Source organism: Notechis scutatus, chromosome 4 (assembly GCF_049901735.1).
Source record: "Notechis scutatus isolate UNSWTSFEM ecotype Mainland chromosome 4, rNotScu1.2, whole genome shotgun sequence".
Lineage (NCBI taxonomy): Eukaryota > Metazoa > Chordata > Lepidosauria > Squamata > Elapidae > Notechis > Notechis scutatus.
The window spans coordinates 85,434,286-85,443,070 of record NC_142012.1 but is presented as its reverse complement, the minus strand read 5'-3'; positions in this window follow the sequence as shown (position 1 = coordinate 85,443,070).

Sequence of the window (8,785 nt, the reverse complement as noted above, 5' to 3'; positions counted from 1 at the left end):
TTGTACTCTTCTATCAGTTTAATAAAGGAAATTTAGCACAAAAAGAAAAAAAAACAGAAAAAAGAATGTGATAGATCGTGTCATCTGTCTCTCATAAATGGCTGCCCAATAATCTAGTGAAAGCAATACATATTTGCCTTTCTGTATTTACCTTTGAATCTAAAGGCAAAGTGTGATTAAGAAGCTGAATCTTTGAGCAGCTGGCAATTTGGAGGATTTCTTCTTCAAACAACGCAACATTAAAAAAAATAGCAATTAGACCCTGAGGAATTGACCTTCAATTTCTGTGGTATGCACAGAGGTCATTACAAATATTTTCCAGTTTATGATTAAAAATTTCAAAATCTATAACCTAGGAAAAGCCAATGATTGCATTTAAAATGGTGAATTTCTGAACTTTATATTTCCCTTTTATAAATTGTTATTGCAGTTGTTAGCTTTGCAGTCTAGAAAATTTATCTTTGCACTTTGAAACTATTATGTTCAAACATCAAGGTAGTACTTAAGCCTCAGATACTTCCTATTTGTTACCTTAAAATATTTTTGGGCATCTTCTATATCTTCAGTATATTCTAGGTATTGTTTGAATTTATATTTATTGGAAGAAATAAACTCGAGTTGATGTAGATATCACTCTGATTTTATCTTGGGAAATTCTTTGAAGTACTTGATTTGTTTACCCCTTTCTTCTGGGATTACTATATTTGAATTTATATATTTGTTTCCTCCATTTTTGTAAATCAGGTTGGTAAATTGTGTAACCATGTTCATTCTTTAAACTTATGATTGTTGAGTGTTGTCTTAAAACCTTTGATTTCATTTCCTCTGTTGTGCATCCTCTTTGCCGTATATTATGAAGCACAGAATGTCTGTGTATGATTGCAACATGATATAAATGTAAGAAATTGCATCAATTTTAACAGAAAGCTCTAATTATATTAAAATCATATGTTTCTGGCATAGAAATGAAGCAGAAAAGAAAAGAAGCAAAGAAGCAGAAAATAGAGTTGATATGAAATAAAACCAAATGATAAATCATGATTCATAGAAATGGAAGGGACCCAGAAAACATCTATTCCAAACCCCAGACTTTCATTGAAAGGGAATAGACTACTTTGTGAGAAAAATCATCCCATTGGTTGATACATTTTACCACTGGGAAGGAAATTTGAGATTCAAGATAGTTATTCGACAACAATCATTTTGGACTCATCTTCCTCCTCAACTTTCTGCTACATTCTTGACTAAAATCATTTTTGCATTAGAGAATTGTAGAGAACATCTTCTACAGTTATCCAAGTACTGATGTACTAAAAGGATAGGCTTCATATCACTTTAATGATGGCTGGATGATGCTATGAAGATATTACCAAGTCTAGTGGGAAAAGTCCTATTTTTTCCCATATCGGTTAGGTCTGGAATGGCTAATCTTCTTGGGACTTCTTTAACCTGTAAGGCTCAACCTTGGTAGACTTTGTCTTCCAACAAATGATAAGGTAAAGTTCCCATTACTCTTGTAGAGTTTATTATTCATTTCTCACATTTATATTCTGTTACAATCATAAGGAGACATTTAATGCCTCATAATGTATGGCAAAATAAAAAACAAATACTTGCAATCAAAAATACATAAACCAGCATCTCAGACTGCATCCTAGTATCACAGTTCAAGTGCCTTCTTGGAAAATTCTATTTTCTGCACTTTTCAAAATGTGAATAAGTTTATTTCTTATTTACTTATCAAGTTTATTATAATTTTATTTATCAATACAGTTTATGTAATTTGTTTACCACCCATCTTATGGTTCAAGCAACTTGGGGGCAACTTCTATGGGGCCTTTCCATGGAAGGAATTTGCAGAATACTGGCCCAATGAGGGAAAAAGGCCTCCAGAGTTTGGACTCTCTAACCTCTCAAAAATGGACAACCAACTGCTTCTGTGACTGAAATTTGATGAACTTCCGGTTGTGACATCAGGACGAGAAGAGGTGATAAAGAGCGGGCTCTGTTCTTCACCCCCTTTTCTTGATGCTAGAGTGATCCTGTGGGGTACACGAATCCTAAAGAGAATTGTAATGGTGTGAGGAAGCTTGAGGAGCAGAGCGGTGGAGGGTGACCACTCCCATGACAAAGAGAAACCCTTTGAGCCCAGCATGCAAGAGGCTGCCACCCTTGAATGGTGGCTCTGAAGTCCTGACAGCCCAGCTGACAGGGAAAAGCAAGACTGGAAACAGGCTGTGGCAGAGATTAGTTTGGATGGTGCAGAGAGTGATTGTGGCGAACAGAGGCAGCTCAGAAGAAAGTTCATAAACTGCAGAGGGCGAAAGAGGCAAGGGAAGGCTGATTGGAGCTCCGGAAGAGTGGCGAACAGGCGGGGGTGAGATCAATCAGAGAGAGCGGGGAGCAGCAGATTGCCCAAGAGAGGAGCTAGGAGATCATGATGAACAAAAAAAAAGGGAAAAGAATGAAGATCCAGGAAGCCTTTTAGACCTAAAAGAACAAAAGACGTGATAGTGAAAAGCACCAGTTACTAGGCTGCAGTTATGGAACTTTATTAAGGAAGTGATGAACACAAGAGAAGCAGCTGGAATATCGGAGGCGTCCATTGAGGAGAGCAACTATTACTCAGCAACTTGCCTTTAAGATAAGAGAACAACAAAGTCACAATCCAACAACCGATCTAGAAAGTTAGTGTGTTGTGGTGGTTAAACTGTAATAGAGCCAGGACTTCCGGTTTGAAGGGCTTCGGCGACAGACAGAAACTGCAATCGTGCGCGGTTTCTGTCTGGGCTCGCCGCTGGAGCGCCCCAAGCCGGCTGGTTTCGGGGCTAAGCCACCCCATAGAGGTGGTGAAGAGGGGGGAGACTGCCAGCAGGGTCGAGGAGAGCTGCATCTCTCCTCCTCAACTGGCCATTACTCCCTTTCCTGAAGGCAGTTGCAGCGGTGGTCAGAAATGGCCACCACAAAGAAGAACTTGACCAGAAAAGAATGTGCAGGAGGAAGATAAGAAGTGAAAGTTTTGGCTGACCGGGTTAAATTGTGAAAGCAACAACCAAGGTACCCTGGAATTTAAATTTACAAAAAATAACATCGCTCCCAAAGAAGAGTTGGAAGCAGCGAAGGAAAGTGAAAAGGGAAAGGTTTGGCTTTTTTTTCTTCTTCTCTCTCCTTCCCTATACTGACAACTAAGAGACTTAAATAAGAAATCGGAAAAATCCGCTTTGACATCAATAGGCAATTAAGATGAAAATAAAACAAAATGCCAAAGTGATAATAAAGATTTCTGGACATTAAAAACTTTCTTTTTCATAAGCAGGAAGGGAGAGAAAAAGAATAAGGGCATGATCTGGAAGAGGGAGGAGACTGCCTGGAATTAAAAAGAATCTAAAGTAAAACTTCAACAAGACTTCTAAAAGATACATTTTAACTGAAACTTTGCAACTAAATAGTAACCCCAGGAAGAGAAAGTGGGAAAAAATAGAGCAAAAAAGAAACAGCTTGCGTGTATTTGGATTATTTGGTGATCTTTGGATTTTTGGTTATTATATTTGAATGACTAAAATCAATCGGGTGGTTGTTTAAAAATTTATACGATGACACTACTTCTGGATGAATTGAAAATGGAACTTAAAAAGTACAAAGAAGATGCACAAGAAGGGAAGGGTTCTTTTGGCTTCGTTTTTCAATTCTTAGAAATGGAGATTTGGAACTATGAGAAACAACAAGAAAAGACTGCAAAACAAGAAGACTGGGACAAAGAAGAAGCCATCTTTAATGAACAAGTAATTCTATGTGGGGAAGAAAAAGGAAAGGGGGGGAAAGAGAATGGAGAATTTAAGACTTAAAAAAACAACCAAAGAAAAGAAAAATAATTCGAAAAATAAGTATAATACTGGAAAGCAACAGAAAAAGGGAATACAGAAGAGAGAAATAGAGGTAGAGAGACAAGGGGGTAAAAAGGGGAGAGAGAAGAAGAGAGGGAAGAAGGAAAGGAAAAGAAGTTACAAAGGACCGGGGCAAGATATAGAGAAACAGGACCTATTGAGAGATAATGGGTGAAAATCTAACTGAAAAGGGATTCTGTAAAGGTACATAAGATTGTATTGTTATATTAGTAATAGAAATAACTTTAGAAAATTGGAAACAACGTATGATTAAAATGAGGGATAAAATAGTTAGTGTAATTTAGTGAAATGTTTGTTAATAAAATAAGTGAAATAAAATAAATGAGAAAATTGAATTAGAAAGGAACGGGAACATTTTAATTAGTTAATGTTTTATAAAATATAAGTGAAGAGGGGGGGAATTAACTATGGAAACCTTATAATTGTTCCCATAGAAGTATGATATTTAATTGAAAAGTAATATTAAAGATGTTAAGACTTTAATGAATATTAATATTAATGATAGAATTGAATTGGGATGGAATGTTGTTTTAATTATATACATGTATAATTTTTTTTCTTTTTTAAAGAATACAGTGTGTATTTTAACAATGTACCAAGCAGAATCCGAATGGAAGTTATGTATTATATTGAATGTTACACTTTAGGGAAAAGATATAAAGGCGTCATACTCCAATCAGTAACTACAGGAGAAATTTTGTTTAATGAGAAAAGATAATAGATAATTGAAACAGGACAGACAAAAAATATAAATACAATGATTTGAATTGAGATGAGATAATTAAAATAAAATTGAGAAAATTAAAAGAGGGGAGAAGCTATGCAGAAAATGTAAAATAGTAATGAGATATGGAATAGAATATAAAAATGAGCATGAACCTGAGTTTGTGTCTGTACGAAGAAATGTAACCCGGGATTATGCTGCTTTCAAAAAAGATGTTTTATTTGTATTTTTTTTTCTCTTTGTGAAAACTCAAATAAAATTTACAAAAAAAAAAAAAAAAGATAAGAGAACTGAACTGGTGGAAAGCCATGGTGAGGAGTGTATTATTTGATTAACTACTGGATTATTGACATTCTCCTCTTTGATTACAAGGGACTTGAAGATCTACTGAAATAAGTGTTCACATTTACATAAATTTACTAATAGAGTGATATTTAGAAAATTACTTGATAGAAATTAAGAATAGATAAAATCAGTAAGTTTTGATTAGAGGCTCAGAGCCTAAACATCTATATTAGTTTATATTGTGTTTAATTTAACAGTATCTAATTTATTGGTACTTAATCAATTGTATTTATATTCAGTATATCTACAGTTTATATCTATATTTATATATCTACATTTTTACAACTTTTACATACATTTACATATATTTATATTTAAACACTTAGATTAATTTTCTATTTAATTAATAAGGGGGGGACGTGGTATTTCTATTTATTATATTTACAGTTTATATATCTATTTATATACTTACATATTTATATATAAACATATTTATATGGTCAGATAAATTGAGTATCTAAAAATATTAATAGGGGGGATAAGTGTTGATCTTAAACAGGAAAATTGAAAGTTTTAGCAATTACAATTATTAGAAGTATATCATTGATAAATACTTAAATTTAGTAATCCATATTACTTATATTATTTAATGTTGATTTGAGATAACATTTATAGTATTTTAAGAAAACAGACTGAAATATTAAAAGAAATGACAAGCATTACCACTATAACGGTGAAAACCGAGAAAAAAACCACACCAATGTCAACAACCTCAACGACGGTAGCTTCACCCTTGACACAAAAAACAATTGAGGGATGCTAACAGCAGAGAAACAGAATTTGGCTTCAAACATTAACATACAAACTACATTACTTACATTACAGGAATCAATGTTAAAACTCCAGGAAACAATGATAAAGAACCATACAGAAATGACAGCTGATATAAATGAAGTCAAAGAAGAAATGGGAAAATTAAAAAGTGAAATGAAATCAGACATATCTAAATTAGATGAGAAAGTTGGTTCAATTCAGCAGGCCCTGGAAAAGAATGAACATACAATAAAAGAAGTTGAAAAACGAATGGAACAAAGAAAAGAGAAAAGATTAGAAATGGTCGATCAACAGATGAAAATAACAAACAAAGAATTGGAAGATTTCCTGATTCACTTAGAGATGGACTGGGCAGTGTTGTATCTTAGATTCCAAGGAAGAAGATCTGGAACTGGTGATGCGGAAATCTTAGCAGAAACATTAGGAAGAGATAAAAATGAAATATTGAATAAAATGGACAATGTTTACAGGGTGAGCACAAGTTATGCCAAACGGCATAAATTGCCAAAGGAAGTCCACATAAGGTTCACAAGGAGAAAGGTCCGGGATATGGTATACAGAATAACAAGAGATGAACCTGTTATCTACAAGGGAAAGGAAATTCAGATATTAAAACAGATCCTGAGAAGGGTGAGGGAGCAGAGATGGGACTATAGATTCTTGGCTGCAAAATTGAACAAGAGGGATATCTTATTTTGGTGGCTGATTCCAGAAGGGATGCTTATCACATGGGGAAAAAAGAAAAGTAAAATTGATACCCGAGATAAGGCCCAAGATTACTATACCAACTAGTTGGTCCGGAAGATCAGAGCAGCAAGGAAAAGCTTGAATCAAACACTCAAGAAGAACAGGAACAACAACAACAAGGGAGGAAAGAAGAAGATCAGAGAACGGAAAAGACAGATCATCAACAACAGGAACAGGAAGACCTAAAAACAACAACTAGAACACGAAGAGAGATAAGGGTGAGCAGAAGACAAAGAAATAGATACAACTAAGAGAATGGGGGAAGAAGTGAAATTACTATTAACATAAATGGTTTAAATTCAGCAACAAAGAGGAAAAGAACATTAGCAAAATTAATTAAACAAAAAGTAGATATAATATGTTTATAAGAGAGACATCCAAAAAGTAGATGGAAAACATTTAGAATGACCCAAATTAGGGAAATTATATACTGCCCCAGCAGATTTAAACAAAAAGAAAGGAATAGCTATATACATCAAAGAGGAAATAAAAATGAATTTTATTTTTGCAAATCCCAATGGAAGAATTTTGATGATGGAAGTGTGGATAGCCCTCAAATCGGTATTATTATTAGTAATCTATGCACCTAATGAAAATCAACAAGAATTTTATAAAATATTACATAAGAAAATTATTGAATTAGAACAAAGAAATATTTGTATAATAGGAGGCTATAATGCAATAGCAGACCACAAAAAAATTATAGGGGCAAAAAGAAAAAAGGAAAGAAAAGAAAAGAAGAGAAGAGAGTTACCAAAATCATGTCTTGAAATTATTACAGAATTTATTTTGATAGATGTCTGGAAAAAATTGAATCCAGAAAAAAAGACAATTCAACTTTCTACTCCAATCCACATCAATCGTGGTCACACATCAATATGGCCTGGATGGGCGGAGAAATAGGAGGAGAAATGGAGGATATAGAAATACTACCAAATTTCTGTGCTGACCACAATCCACTCAAAATAAGTTGGAGGGGTAGGAAAAAAACAAGACAAGGGTGGACCTTAAATACCCAAATACTAAAAGATACAGAATTTGTCTGGAAACTTCAAGAAGAATTAACATTATTCTTTAAGGAAAATAATAGACAATATACATCGACACAGAACTTATGGGACGCTGCAAAGGCATTTACCCATGGGATTATAATATCTTACACAGCAAAAAAGAACAAGGAAAGATGGTCTCAACAAAATAATTTGCAGGAAACAATTAAAAAAATAGAGATTCAACTACAAAAAGCACACAAATATCAAATTAAAAGAACAATTGACTTTAACTAAACATAAACTTAATTTAGTAGAGCAGGAAGAAATGGTGAAAAATTTAAAGACAGTTAAACAAACATTTTTTGAACAAGCAAATAAACTGGGAAGATGGCTCTCTTATAGGCTTAAGAAAGAGAGAGAGAAAAAGAACAATTTATCAACTACAGAATGAAAACGAAGAATACCAACACACAATAGAAAGAAAGAAAAAGATTGTACACCAATACTTCGTGAATCTGTATAAAAAAGAAGAGGTAGATGAAGAACAGATAAGAGAATATCTGAGAGAGGAAGGAGGCCCATTAATAGCGGAAGATTTGAAGGAAAACTTAATCAAAGATATAACCATAGTAGAATTGGATCATGCAATAAGAAACCAGAAAAGTAATAAAACACCAGGGCCAGATAGTCTCCCAGGGGAATTCTATAAGGTGATGGAAGAACTAAGGTCACTGATGTTAGACCTATATAATGAGGTTTTGTTAGAAGCCAGAATGCCAGAGTCACGGAGGGATGCGCTTATTTTGCTGAGACTAATCCAAAATTATAGACCAATATCTCTATTGAACGCCGATTACAAAATATTTACTTCTATAATAGCGAATAGATTGAAGAGACTCCTGAATGAATGTATTCATTCAGACCAAAATGTATTTTTACCAGATAGACAAATTAGGAACAATATAAGGATAGTAAAAGATATTTTGGAATATTATGATGCCCACCTGGAGAAACAAGTATCCCTTGTCTTTTTGGATGCTCAGAAAGCATTTGACAACTTGAACTGGCAATTTATGATACAACAAATTTACAATATGAACCTAGGAACTAAATTTGAGAACATAATAACAACAATATATTCTACCCAAAAGGCAAATATAGTTAATGGTGAAAATACCCAGAGCTTAGAAATAAGAAAAGGAGTTAGACAAGGCTGTCCTCTTTTCTCCTCTGTTTTTTATATTGTCACTTGAGACCTTATTAAGACGAATTAGGCAAAATCCTGGAATAAAAGGGCC